This window comes from Gastrolobium bilobum, unplaced genomic scaffold, assembly GCF_033153095.1.
Source record: "Gastrolobium bilobum isolate Gb01-03AN ecotype WA unplaced genomic scaffold, APGP_CSIRO_Gbil_v1 utg3492, whole genome shotgun sequence".
NCBI lineage: Eukaryota > Viridiplantae > Streptophyta > Magnoliopsida > Fabales > Fabaceae > Gastrolobium > Gastrolobium bilobum.
Genome location: NW_026898051.1, coordinates 323,508 through 339,413, shown reverse-complemented (window position 1 = coordinate 339,413; position 15,906 = coordinate 323,508).

Here is a 15,906-nt window from a genome sequence, read left to right as displayed (position 1 = left end):
TAAAAGTGTGAGTTCCACCTTTTTGTGAGAGTGAAATGATATAAGTTGTGTCATCTGAAAGGACAAATATTTTTCTAAAAAATAAGATAGAATATTTTATTCCTTTATTTTAAAATAAAATCAGTTCATATTTTATAACTTTATTTATAAATTTGTCGGCATTAATCCATTTAAGATATGGGTTCTCAAGTAACTATTTTCATGGATTGTTTCGTTCAAGCTTTGAAAAGGTTGCCAGGTGCCTAGAAGAGAACTAGTAATCGCAGATTCGCAGCAAAATGCAAATTTATAAGAAGGTAAAAAAAAATTTGGGGGTGAAATTAAGTAATTTCTTTTGTTTAAGAGATTACTCAAAAAAAAAAAAAAAAAAAAAAGCTGTCATTCACTGGATACGACTACAACATGTCGTTCTATAAATAGAAGCAGCATTAATAAATTCCATTTATAAGATGGAATAGATTCATTTAATCAAATAACTTTATAAATTTTGAACAAAAGTATCATTATATAAATTCAGGCAAGCCAAACGATTTTCCATGAATTTAGACCGAATTTTGACGTGAAGAAAGGCTTTGTCAGGAAGAAAGTGCGTGTGCTTGAAGTCAACCTGATCAAGCGGCAATGGAATCCCATTGTAGCTGAGGGACATGTGGGTCACGCACAAAAAATGTTTGCTGATTGCTTCTCCTGCTGAAGAGCAGAAGATGTTCAGGACTAGTCAATGTACAAACTGGTGATGATTATTTTTATTCTTTGCAATTGATTTATGAGAATTAATTTTTTTTATATTACTGGTGATAAAATTGATTTCCTGCAGATACATATATATGTGGCTATCACTTCAAAGAAAAAAAAAATTCAAATTTCAAATTCTCTGAAAGAATACTGTTTATGATTCCTGCAGATAACTCATTTCCGTTGATTTATTCGACAAATGCTTTAGTTAAAGATAATTTAAGACAGTTTTAATTTTGTGAGAAAACTAGACAATCTTAATCATAAAAAGTTAAGAGTAAACACCATTTTTTATATTATATAATAAAAAATTATAAACGTATTTCAATATAAATAGGCGGTATTGTTGAGAACGGCAACGCATATGGTGTCTTCTTAATCTCTGGGGGATTCAGATTCACAACAAATAACGTTTTTGAACTGTTTGTTGTTTCTAGAGCCGAAGATATATCCCTCAAGGGTATAATATGTCAATTTAGGAGTACTTTTTAGTGGCACAAGAACATATTTATAAATTTTTTATTTACAAACTATACTATATTTTCGAGAGTAGATTCGGTTAGGAATGTATTCCCCGTGTGATATGTAAAAATTTATAAATAAAAAATTTGTAAATATAACCTATTCTGTAAGACTTTGATTGAGTTTTCAAGATACTATATCTCAAAAGGAGAGTGTGTAAAGATCTATGTTGGCTTTATATTTTAGTAGAGTAATCACTCATGAAAGTGAATAGATTAGATCTGCCCTTTAAATGGAAGAAGGGATATTTAGAGAGAATAGATGATTCTCTAAGCATGAGATATATCTCAAAAGAAGAGTGTGTAAATGGCTATGCTAGCTCTATATTTTAATAGAGTAACCGTTCATGAAAGTGAATAGATTAGATCTGCCCTTTAAATGGACTTTACCACATGTGTCCAACCTTGTCTTTGAAGGTAGATTGTGTCGACTGTCATTGTACAGCGGATAATAGTGGAAGAATAAGGAAAATTTCCCATAATGTGCATGTCCTTTAAAATATTATAAATGTGAACTATTAAGATTGAGTTCGACTTGCTGGGTGTATAAAGTGGGCAGGCATAATAGTTTTCATTCCTCTATTTCTAAGATTCTCATCGACAAAAGGATTGATTTAATTTTTATTTTGTTTTTGTAATAGAATGATTTGATTTTTATTTACTTGGTTTTCATGAATTTTACCGTTTGACTTTTTCTTAATACACAGCAGGTGTGCGTGCTGGATTCAAGAGAAAAATTTATTATGCTCCCGTCCCATTATTTTTTCAGTGGTCCTTTATTATAGAAATTTTTCTTCCACTTTTACTCCTTCTTTTTTGATTTTTTTTTTCTCAATTCCTACTTTTTTTCCATTTTGAGAGAGGATCACTGTACTCTCGTCCCACCAAATACTCTCTCGGATTCAAGGCAGCTTGCATTGCATGTGTGGCCAGTACTGTGCCCACTGTACGTAATTTTTCAGATTGTTAAGAACTTGTGTTACATATAATGTGCTAAATATTTCTATTTTTTAATGAAAACAAAATATTTATGTTAATTTCTCTGGGTGCAACTTTTTGTTGTTATAAAGTTCAATATTGCAACTATAAAAAAAGCTCAATATTTTCCTTAACCCGAAAAAAAAAGGTCCCTTTTTTCACTGTTCTCTGGGTATTTAAGTCTGCATGAATATGTAATAGAAAATCATATATAGACGCTGAGTCCAATTAAGTCTGCAACTTTGGAAGTAATTTTACTCCAATTTTTGGCATCAAGGCTGTATGGAATTAGCACTTTAAGGTGTGCCATGACATGAGTTCATGACGGTAAGGAAGGTCATTCTCTATTTTCCCTCCCTTGAATTAGAGTTAAGACATAAGCAATTCAAAGAGTCTAAAATGTTTTTAAAATTCACAGTTGGCTGCAGCTCGCATGATTCCGTGGGCAAAGGCAAACATCAATTATACTGGTCAGACACTTATCATATCATATCTGCTGGTAAGATCTCAACTTAAATTTATGTCACAAGATATTTTCAGTCTTGTTTTATCCTAGTATCAGAGAACCAAAAATCTAATACAAGAATAACTATGCAATCTAGTAGGAATGAAAATAAATCTCTTTTTGGGTAAGTTCTGTGCTTTGTTATCTGTTATTAGCTTGGAAGCAAGAAGCAATAAATCTTGGTAGCAGCGTATTCACCAATACATATGTTTATTAGTATCAATTATGTACTTAAAAAGGGGTGGGATATACTTATTATTAAAAAAGTTTACCACCTTTACAACCAACCTAATCACCGTTGATTTTCGTCAATCTAACGGTTATAATTTCTTAGATTTATTGAAAATTAATAATTAATTAATAAATAGACCCAATAATTTTCAAAAAATTATAACCGTTAGATTGACGAAAATCAACGGTGATTAGGTTAATTGTAAAGGTGGTAAACTTTTTTGGCAGTAAGTATATCATTCCCCCTTAAAAAGATTGAGAGAGTTATATTTACAAACTTTTTGTTTACAAACTACACTATGTTCTCTCGGGAGAACACTAAGTTACAAAAATTTACAAAAACTTTTTGGTTGATTAGTATTCTTCCGGGAGTACATAGTGTAATTTACAAAAAATTATAAAAAAAATTGTAAACAGATCATTCCCCTAAAAAGATTGCCTCAATCCCAAAATTAATTAAAGATGGAATTGTGCTCATTTGGTGCTATTTAAATACTCTTAAATAAAATGCTTAACTTATTTATTTCCTTTAGTTTGCCTCTCTTGCCAAATAGTGTTTGAATAAATACTAAGTCTGACATTGGACTCTGGTTGTTGTACAACATCCACTGCTGCATTCTTCATCGCCGCTGATAAAACTATACTGTCGTATGCAAGAAAAAATTCCCAGCTCGAAGAGTCTTTGAAACTGTTAGAAATATATCTTTTGTATATCTGTAATTAGTGTTTTCCTTATTTCATTAGGGTTTGTATTAGGTCTATTTGTATTAGGTTTGGGCTTAGCCCATTAGTATGTCTATATATTGTACATCCTTCATCAGTTCAATACATACAGTTTATTTCAATGTTCCTTTCTTTTCTTGTTATTTAACATGGTGTCAGAGCCTCGTATCCCGGCTTCGAACCTCACCGCCCCCCACTTTCTTTGTAGTGAAATTAAAACTAGTTTTGTACCCTCTAATGAGCAATTAGCAGATGTATTTACAAAATCTTTGAGGGGTCCTCAAATAGAGTTTATATGTAACAAGCTTGGTGCATATGACCTATACGCTCCAGCTTGAGGGGGAGTGTTAGAAATATATCTTTTGTATATCTGTAATTAGTATTTTCCTTATTTCATTAGGGTTTGTATTAGGTATATTTGTATTAGGTTTGGGCTTAGCCCATTAGTATGTCTATATATTGTACATCCTTCATCAGTTCAATACATACAGTTTATTTCAATGTTCTTGACATGGAGAATTAAGAAATTGACTGACAACACTAACTGCAAATGAAATATCAAGTCGAGTGACTGTGAGGTAGTCCAATCTTCTATACTGCTCAGGATCTGGAAAGGGCTCCCCCTGATTTGGTAGAAGTTTGATACTTGGATCCATAGGAGTATCAACAGACTTCGAATTTAACAAAGCAATTTCTTCAAGAATATCCAGAGCATATTTCCTCTGAGATATCACAACGCTAGCTTTAGATTGGGCCACCTCGATTCCCAAGAAGTATCGAAGTTTCCCAAGATCCTTAGTCTGAAAATGATGACATAAATGTTGTTTCAATTGAGCGATCTCATGCCTATCACTACCTGTGATGACAATATCATCCGCATATACCACCAGGTAAATAGATCCAGAAGCGAAATGACGATAAAAGAGAGAATGATCAGCTTCACTCCGAGTCATGCCAAATTGTTGAACAACACTGCTAAATTTACCAAACCAAGCTCTTGGAGATTGTTTGAGGCCATAAAGAGACTTACGAAGACGACAAACAAGACCTGACTCTCCCTGAGCAACAAACCCAGGAGGTTGCTCCATATAAATTTCCTCCTCAAGATCACCATGGAGAAAAGCATTCTTGATATCAAGTTGGTAGAGAGGCCAATGGCGAATAGCAGGCATGGCAATAAAGAGGCGAACAGTAGACATTTTCGCCACAGGAGAAAAAGTATCAATAAAATCCAATCCAAACACTTGAGTGAAACCCTTCGCCACCAAGCAAGCTTTAAGACGATCCACTTGACCATTAAGTCCAACCTTAACAACATAAATCCATCGGCAACCAACCACAGATTTTCCAGAAGGAAGAGGAACCAGATCCCATGTGCCATTATGATGAAGAACACTCATTTCATCAACCATAGCTTGTCTCCATCCCGAATGTGAAAGTGCATCACCTGTAGTCTCAGGAATAGATACAGAGGACAAAGAGGAAAGACATGCAAAATATGATGGAGAAAGACGATGGTAACTAATATTGATTGTATACCTGGCTGGAGGGAGAGTATCACGAGTACCCTTACGAAGAGCAATGGGAAGGTCACTATCCGAAGGTGGGACCGAAGCTGAAGGAGGAGATGCAGTTGAATGTGAGTCCACAGATACATCTGACGAACTATGTTCGATCTCATCAGGAGAAGAGGTGATAGAAGGAGAGTTAGAAACATGGACTGGTAAAGACGGAAGGTATTCAAAAGAGTCGACTGGGAAAGATGACTGTACAGAATCAGTGTCCACATGAGTAGTAGAGGATCCAAAAAAGGGAACTGATTCAAAAAAGGAAACATCTGCCGAGATAAAGTATCGACGTAAAGTTGGAGAGTAGCAACGGTAACCCTTTTGAGACCGAGGATAACCCAGAAAGACGCATTTATGAGACTTGGGAGCTAATTTATCTAAACCTGGACCAAGATGATGAACAAAACACGTAGAACCAAACACACGTGGAGTCAAAGGATATAAAACTTGATGGGGAAATAAAATAGAGTGAGGTACCTTATGATTGAGAACAGATGATGGCATGCTATTAATGAGATAACATGCAGTAAGTATAGCATCACCCCAGAATGTGTATGGAACATTGTCATCAATTAACAAAGCACGAATGGTTTCAACCAGATGGCGATTCTTGTGCTCGGCTACACCATTTTGTTGGGGTGTATGAAGGCAAGATGTTTGATGAAGAATGCCATGAGATGAAAAGAATTGTTGAAATTGATGAGATAAGTACTCACATGCATTATCCATCCTTCAAGCCCAATGGGCTCTCGTGTGAGAGGGCGTGTTGAGATATATAAAATCATTAATGTAGCCTCACCCAACAGCTTAAGCTTTTGGGTTGAATTAGTTCTTTACATGGTATCAGAGCCTCGTATCCCGGCTTCGAACCTCACCGCCCCCCACTTTCTTTGTAGTGAAATTAAAACTAGTTTTGTACCCTCTAATGAGCAATTAGCAGATGTATTTACAAAATCTTTGAGGGGTCCTCGAATAGAGTTTATATGTAACAAGCTTGGTGCATATGACCTATACGCTCCAGCTTGAGGGGGAGTGTTAGAAATATATCTTTTGTATATCTGTAATTAGTATTTTCCTTATTTTATTAGGGTTTGTATTAGGTCTATTTGTATTAGGTTTGGGCTTAGCCCATTAGTATGACTATATATTGTACATCCTTCATCAGTTCAATACATACAGTTTATTTCAATGTTCCTATCTTTTCTTGCTATTTAACAGAAACAATAAAAGATATTACAGTTGTGTCTTGGGTTTGATCCAAATTCATATTTAGATAATTTTCTTTGGCTGCCTATTTTTATTCAGTCGCATGTGGAAATATCATTCCCCCTCGGGCCCTGCGACTTAAAAAATTGTTTTTCAGTCGCATATTAAACCCTTGTTCCAAACTATCACAAACAACATAATTATGTTTATGTCAACTTTTGCATAATTATAGTTTGGTCCCTAAATTTTCCCGTAATTACATTTTGGTATCTACACTTTTCATATTTGCATTTTGTTCCTTTAATGAATTGAATGACAAGAATTGAATTCTTAGTCACATTAATATCTTTGAATGCATGAATAATTTCCATTCATACAACTTAATAATGTGGGTTATTATAGCCATGCATATGAGGATTCGATAAAGTGTTCGTTTTTAATATAAATAAAGCATTGAGCAGATATATGATCGCGCTTGAATGTACCCTATTTGAATACTTTTCTCTATAACCAAATATTTAGCACAAATAAGATTATGCTTTTGCATCCAAAAATATGTTACTAGAATTTGTGAAATATGATTCAAATCAATCAAGGATATGATCGTACATTCAATATATAGGTTCGTTTAGCGAGCAAGTAGTATAGATTTCAATAAAGTCAATATACTTTGAGTTTTTTGTACAATTAAATTAGGATGAACTGGAAAGTAAAACGCAGCTAACAAACCTTGGACAGAGCAACACCAATGTTTTTGGGAAATCCTTTCAGGGTAACCCAATAAGAGTTGAAAAACACTGTTATGAAATGAATTATCTCCACAATCAAGAAATAATAAATTGCATCTCAGAACCAAACCAAACTTGCGTTGTCTAACCTGAATATGCCAGTTTTCAGGATCATCTTATTTAGAAACTCACACTAAAGGGTCACATCCCCTGACACATTTGTATGATTAACCTTTGAGGTAGGATGGGAATGACTTAATATCGAGGAGATACGTTCTATTTTTAATAAAGCATTAGCATGCCACCGAGGATATTTTCTAAAAAGAATCGCAAACTCTTTCCACCTGGTTGCTTTTCTCCATTGCCGCTCAAAATTTAAACGAACATAATATGCAGCAGGTTCATATATTCTGCAGTGCAAATCATGTCACGATTGTCTAGGAGACCTTGTTCCAAACTCTCACAAACAACATAATTGTGTTTAAGCCAACTTTTGCATAATTACAGTTTGGTCCCTACACTTTTCATATTTGTAATTTGGTCCTTTAACGACTTGAATGACAAGAACTGAATGCTTTTGTCTATAACCAAATTTTTAGCACAGATAAGATTCTGCTTTTGCATCCAGAAATATGTTATTAGGAATTGTGAAATATGATTCAAAATCATAAATTCACTATATAGGTTCGGTTTGCGAGCAAGTAGTACATATTTCAATAAAGTCAACATATTTTTTAGTTTTCTGTACAAATACAACGGGATGAACTGGGAAGTAAAGCACAGCTAACAAACCTTGGACAGAGCAACACCAATATTTTTGGAAAAATCAGTAAAATCATGTGTACCCCAATAAAAGTTGGAAAACACTGTTATGCAATAAATTATCTCCACAATCCAGAAAGAATAGAATGCATGTAATATCTACTCGAAACCAAGATTGGGTTGTCTAACCTGAACATGTCAGTTTTCAGGACCATCTTCATAAGAAACCCATACTAAAGGGACATCCCTTGGCATATTTGTATGATTAGCCTTTGATGTAGGATGGGAAGGACTTAATATTCAAGAGATGCGTTTTATTTTGTAAAAAGCATCAGCATGACACCGAGAAAATTTTCTGAAAAGAATTGCAAACTCTTTCTACCCAGTAATTTTTCTCCATCGCTGCTCAAAATTCAAAAAAATATCATATGGACCAGGTTCATCTATTATGCAGTGCAAATCATGCCACGGTTGTCTAGGAGCCCTTGTTCCAGATATCAAAAACAGCATAAATATGTTTATGCCAACTTTTGCATAACTACAGTTTGGTCCCTAAACTTTTTCGTAATTACACTTTCGTCCCTATATTTTTCACATTTGCATATTGGTCCTTTAATGACTTGAATGACAAGAATTGAATTCTTAGTCACATTAATATCTTCAAATGCATGAATAATTTCAATTCATACAACTTAATAATGTGGGTTATTATAACCATGCATATGATGATCCGATAAGCGTTCGTTTTCAATATAAATAAATCATTGAGCAGATCTGATCGCTTGAATGTACCCTGTTTGAATGCTTTTGTCTATAAACAAATTTTAAGCACAAATAAGTTTTTGCTTTTCGATCCAAAAAAATATTTTATTAGAAATTGTGAAATATGATTCAAATCAATCAAGTATATGATCATAAATTCAATATATAGGTTCGGTTTGCGAGCGAGTAGTATAAATTTCAATAAAGTTAATATATTTTGAGTTTTCTGTAGAAATAAAATAGGATAAACTGGAAATTAAAATGCAGCTAACAAACCTTGGACAGAGCAACACCAATATTTTTAGGAAATTCTTTTCAGGTGTCGTAAGTCAATGAAAGAAAAAAATCTATAAAATCACGTGTAACCCAATAAGAGTTGAAAAACACTGTTGTGAAATGAATAATCTCCACAATCAAGAAAGAATAAAATGCAAGTAATATTTACCAGAACCAAGCTTGCATTGTCTAACCTGAACATCCCAGTTTTCATGATCATCTTCATAAGAAACCCATACTAAAGGGTCATCCCCTAACACATTTGTATGATTAGCCTTTGAGGTAGGATGAGAAGGACTTAATATCCAGAAGATGCGTTCTATTTTTAATAAAGCATCGACATGCCACCGAGAAGATTTTCTAAAAAGAATTGCGAACTATTTTCACCTAGTTGCTTTTCTCCATCGCTGCTCAAAATCTAAACGATCATCATATGCAGTAGGTTCATCTATTATGTAGTGCAAATCATGCCATGGTTGTCTAGGAGCCCTAGTTCTAGATATCACAAACAACATAATTATGTTTATGCCAACTTTTGTATAACTACAGTTTGGTCCCTAAACTTTTTCATAATTACACTTTCGTCCCTACACTTTTCACATTTGCATATTGGTCCTTTAACGACTTGAATGACAATAATTCAATTCTTAGTCACATTAATATCTTCAAATGTATGGATAATTTCCATTCATACAACCTAATAATGTGGGTTATTATAGCCATGCATATGATGATCCGATAAAGTGTTTGTTTTCAATAAAAATAAAGCGTTAAGCAAATCTGAATGCTTTTGTCTATAAACAAATTTTTAGAACAAATAAGATTCTACTTTTGCATCCAAAAAAATATGTTATTAGAAATTGTGAAATATGACTCAAATCAATCAAGTATATGCTCATAAATTCAATGGTACTCTGTCGCCGTTGAAATCAGAGGCTAGGATTTTGAGATATTGCAAGTTTGCTGGCGTTGATCCGACTAGCTTTCCAAAGCCTAAAGAGGGTGTTTCAGTTGAAAGGAATCCAACATTTTTAATTTGGGTTTGAGAATGTATGGAACTTTTTAAGCTACTTGGAATGCCTGTATTACAGGCTGAATGAGAGGCTGAAGAACTATGTACTCAATTAAATAGAGAAGGTCATGTATATGCTTGCATCACACCAGACAGTGATGCATTCCTCTGTGGGGCCAAACGCGTTATAAGAACATTTTATTGTTCCGATTCCAAGTCCAAAGAATCATTTCAATCCTACTATATGTCAGAAATCGAAGTTGGCCTTGGGTTGAAGAGACTATCTTTCTGTTGGTTGGAAATGACCATGATATAAATGGTGTTTGAGGGATTGAGCTTGATTCTGCTTTCCAGTTTGTTCGAGCTTTTAGTGAAGATGATTATATATTGGATAGATTACATGAGATAGCCAAAGGGAAATTTTCACAAGTTCCTTTCAGCATTGAGGATAATGTTGATACAGATAGAAGAGATGATACGAATTTTTTTTGTCACAAGATTGTTGAGGAGCCAAATTTTCCCAAGGATAAAATCATTCGCATGTATTTACGCAATAACAATGACTTTTCTACAAAGGACATCTCATGGAATAAACCTAATATTGGTAAGTTAGTTGGGTTTCTGAACTTACATCTGAGCTGGGATCAGTCCTACGTTCATAAGATGACGTTTCCTATGATATTATGGATGGATGCAACATTAAGAATAACAGAGATGACTGAAATAGTATAAAGTTTGACATTTGAACAATATTATGGATGGAAGTTTGATTCTATAAATGTGGGAAGAAGGAATATGAACATGAGTTTTATGTGGTTAAGTGAAAATGTGCAAATGTCTCTGGCACGCAAGAAACAGATGAAAATATGAACCTTGTACATCCTGTTTGTCCAGAAAAAGTTGAAATGTTCTGGCAGGAACAAGAATTGAAGAGGATTTGAAAAGAAGAAAGAAATCAGCTTCAAGATCTCAAAGAAACAAAAAAAACAAAATCACGAGACCCAAAAGGTGCCCAATAAAACATTAGAAAGTACTTTCTTACCAATTAATCAAAGTTAAACATAAACAACCATTGAATGAAGACCAATGCATGTGTGTCCTTGGGGGTTTTATTTTACTATTTTTGATTTGTTAAACTTGATCATCACCGTTTATCAGTGTAGTGTAAATGTAATGCACTTTGTTATACTTGTATTGTACCCTGTTATATTTGTGAGGGCTTTTGACCGTACTAAGTCCTTTTTCAAAATGTTTGACCGAAATAATTTCCTGATCAAACATATTACTATTGTAATGCATAACGACGCGACGTGAGAGTCACCACTTTAAGACGCTACACTTTTACTAACGTCTTACACGCAATTTCAGCGTTGGAGTCAGAGCTTTGATTATTGGATAGAGACGCGGCAGACAAGCTATCACTTTTATCAGCATCGCACCACGTAAGTAAAGTAGCACTTAAGGTACCATGTCCTAAAGTGGTATATTGATTACCACGTGTACTGTCTACACTTTTACTAACGTCTTACACGCAATTTTAGCATTGGAGTCAGAGCTTTGATTATTGGATAGAGACGCGACAGACAAACTATCACTTTTATCAGCATCACACCACGTAAGGAAAGTAGTACTTAAGGTACCATGTCCTAAAGTGGTATATTGATTACCACGTGTACTGTCTATAAACTTATCCACTTCTCTAACTTTCCCTTACTATCAGCAACGTTCTTCTCTGTTGTCTTCTTCATTTTAAAACACTCTTTCATATTTTTAAAAAACACTCTTCCATATGAGCCCCAACTTTCCCCTACTATCAGCTTAACATTCTTTTATGCTGTTCGAAAAGTTTCTTCATTTTAAAACACATCCTTCCATTTTTTCTTCATTCTGTGTGAGAGTAAAAAACAAATTCGTTCTGTCTGAGAGAAAAACTCCATAGTCACTTGTGATTTCTTTTTTAAGGTGTTTTTGACCTCATTTTCCAAATATGTATCATTTCAATCTTTTGTTATTTACGGTAGCCCAAAAATTATCATGTTATAAATTTATTTTTTATAGAATTTATTGAAACCTTAGATTAGTTGCCTTAAATTTCATTAAAAATATTTTACATTTTTTTGAAATTATGTTGGGTTTCACACTTTAGGGGGAGATTGTTGAGATATTCAAGTGTGACGAGTCTCACATTGGTTGATAATGGGCTAAAGGAAGAGTATATAAGTGGAAGGACTCATGAATCCAATGCCTTAAGGTTTTAAGTTTGATTGTGGTGTTCCGAGCCCACTTAATGTTGTTGCTCACTTGGCCCATGGTTGGTGGTCTTTCCCCGCCATAAGCTCCCGTGCACAACCCAATGGCGGTATCAAAGCTGTTAGGAATGTGGCTTCTATACTCAAGAAGGGGGATGAATTGAGTATTACAAGATTTTCGCAAAAGCCCCCTTCTAGTTTCTAAATAATCATTTCAAGTAAACTTTGATATGTGGAAAGCTAATCAATATATTCAGACAATCCATAATATATAATATATAACAATTATAGAACTTATACTAGCACATACAAGATATCAAAGAAGCAATTAAAGTGCTAGAAATAAAGAGTTTAGAGTTTAGAGAATTGCAAACTCAATATATCCTGGTTCGGTCGCCACCACTTATGACCTACGTCCAGACTGAAGTCGCTCGATCAACTCTTTCACTAATGGTCAAACTTCACGGGTGCTTAACAAAACTTTACAATCTTCCAAGACTTCGGGTTCTTGAATACCTTTCAATTTCCAAGTTTACGGGTACTTGGTAACCTTACAATTCACTTCAAATTTATTTACGTATTTGACAACCTCTCAAACAATGGGTCTCACAACCCTTCCAACTCAAGAATACAAGGAAGGAAATATTTAGAAATGAATATACACTCTCAAAGTGTAGATATACAACTTGAAGCACTATGAATATATGGATTTTCAAGATATGAGCTCAAATATGTTTGATCTTTGAAAGATATAAAAGAATATGCAAATGATAGTGTAGAAGCTCTCAAAGTATTCTTAATATGTGTTGAAATGATGTCCAATGTTTTTGAGTCATTGGGAATGCATATATAGTGTTTTCATTGAAAACTAGCCGTTTATAGCCATTGGGATCTCATTTGAAAACTAGCCGTTGGAAAACTAGCCGTTTATAGCCGTTGGGATATCATTTGAAAAACTAGCCATTTTATAGCTGTTTATAGCTGTTGGGATCACTTTTGAAAAACTAGCTGTTTTATAGCTGTTGAGATCTGTTTCCCAACTTGACAACAACAACATTGTTTCGTATTTTGGCTATAATGTGAGTTATACATGTCGACTTGATGTGATTTTGTTCTCGTTGAAAAGATAAAAGATAGATCTACAACTTTTATGAAGAACACAAGATCCAAATCCATCATCTTAGATACAAAAAATTGTATGAAAGACAACAGCGAAATTAAGCAACAAATTTTAAGTTCAAATGTGTTCTAGCTTGCTTCCAACTACTTTTTGTGAAAGATCTTGACTTGATAAATATGTTTTGAAGTTATAAAATATGTCAAGGATATTTTTCATGGATTTTTCAAATTTCTTTCAAGTATATAAAGTTTATGATTATGCAATTTGAAAAACACGTTTAATTTGAGAAAAACTTTGAGCTCATGCAATGCAATCTATTATATACCCTCACATATATTCTAAGTCCTAAAGATATATTCTAAATATGATTTTAGACTTAGCCTCATGTCTTGTGTCTTGGATCTTTACCTGAACTTGAGGCTTTGACTTGTTGAATATGACAATACTTGACACTTTGTTGGTTTTGATCATTTGTCACCATGGTTATGATATTGAGCTTATCTTAGATGTTGTTCATGGTTAGTTGTCTTTGATCTTGATGTTGCTCTTCTAATTATTCATTGTTGCTCTTGATCCAATGATCTTGCCACTTTGATATGACATCACTCTTCTTGTGTGACTACATCATACATCTTCAATATCCACATATGGTTGATGCTTTTTGCTCTTGATCAATACTCTTATCTTTTTGTTGTTGCCACTTTGTTATCATCAAAACATACCTTGTATCTACAAAAGCTAATGATGCATTGGCATATAGTCCTTAAGGGGAAAGAATGTGGGCCTAAGACTCACACACTTGAGGGGGAGATGTTGAGAAATCCAAGTGTGAATGATTGAGTGAAAAAGTCCCACATTGGTTAAGAATGGACTAAGTGAGCACCATATAAGTGGAAGGACCCATATACCCAATGTATTAAGGTTTTGGGTTTAATTGTGGTGTTCTGAGCCCACTTAATGTTGTTGCTCACTTGACCTATGGTTGGCGGTCTCTCCCCGCCATGAGCTCCCCGTGCACGATCCAACATGAACATGCTAGTTTTCAGGATCATCTTCTTTAGGAACTCATACTAAAGGGTCATCCCCTGACATATTTGTATGATTAGCCTTTAAGATAGGATGAGAATGACTTAATATCCAAGGGACGTGTTTTATTTTTAATAAAGCATCAGCATGCCACTAAGAAGATTTTCTGAAGAGAATTGCAAACTCTTTCCACCTGGTTGCTTTTCTCCATCGCTGCTCAAAATTCAAACGAACATCATATGCAGCAGGTTCATATATTCTGCAGTGTAAATCAATCATGCCACGATTGTCTATGAGCCCTTGTTCCAAACTATCACAAACAACATCATTGTGTTTAGGTCAACTTTTGCATAATTATATTTGATCCCTACACTTTTCGTATTTGCATTTTGGTTCTTTAACGACTTGAATGACAAGAATTGAATTCTTTGTCACATTAATATCTTCAAATGCATGAATAATTTCCCTTTATACAACTTAATAATGTGGGTTATTATAGCCATGCATATGATGATATGATAAAGTGTTCGTTTTCAATGTAAATAAAGCATTGAGCAAATCTGTTATCAAAAAAAAAAAAAAAAGCATTGAGCAAATCTTATCGCTTGAACGTACCCTGTTTGAATGTCTTTGTCTATAACCAAATTTTTAGCACAAATAAGATTATGCTTTTGACTCCAAAAATATGTTATTCAAAATTGCGCAATTTGATTAATATCAATCAAATATATGATCATAAATTCAATATATATGTTCAGTTTGCGAGCAAGTAGTACATATTTCAATAAAGTCAATATATTTTGAATTTTCTATACAAATACAATAACCGGAAAGTAAAACACAACTAACAATCCTTGGACAAAGCAACACCAACATTTTCCCAAAACAAAGTTTGTCAGTTATGTTATTGTGTTAACTCTTTTTTGCTATCTTTCGTTGCCATTTTTATTTGTCAGTTATCACCATAAAACAAAGTTTGTTTCATCTGCAATATATGTGAGTTTGGTTTTTGTTATGGACCTATATGTGAGACCCATTAATTGACAAGCCCAACAAAGGGTGTAACACCCCGTGTATACCCGGTTGGTTAACATATCATCGTATTAAGTTGTGCTTAATTAAAAGTGCGGAATATCTTTTTCTTTTCAATTATGACGTCATTATACTTAGTCGAGTTGATTACTTAATCATTTTCATAAAATATCGCATGTATGTAAATTGCAAATACACATCTAACTGAAATACCTCATAATATAGATAAAGTGAGTATCTATGTCACGGATCCATTACACGTAGTCCGGACAATAATCCTGATACATTATTACAATTCCAAATAAAACAAGACATAATCAAGTCTATGTGGCATGGACAATCCTCATGCTCACCAAATCAACAGCATAACCAACAAAGTCTCAACATATAAATCCATAAACTGAAGCTAAAAGCATAAGACAGTAAACAGGATCCAGCATCCAATCATAACATCATATCAGCATAAGCAGCA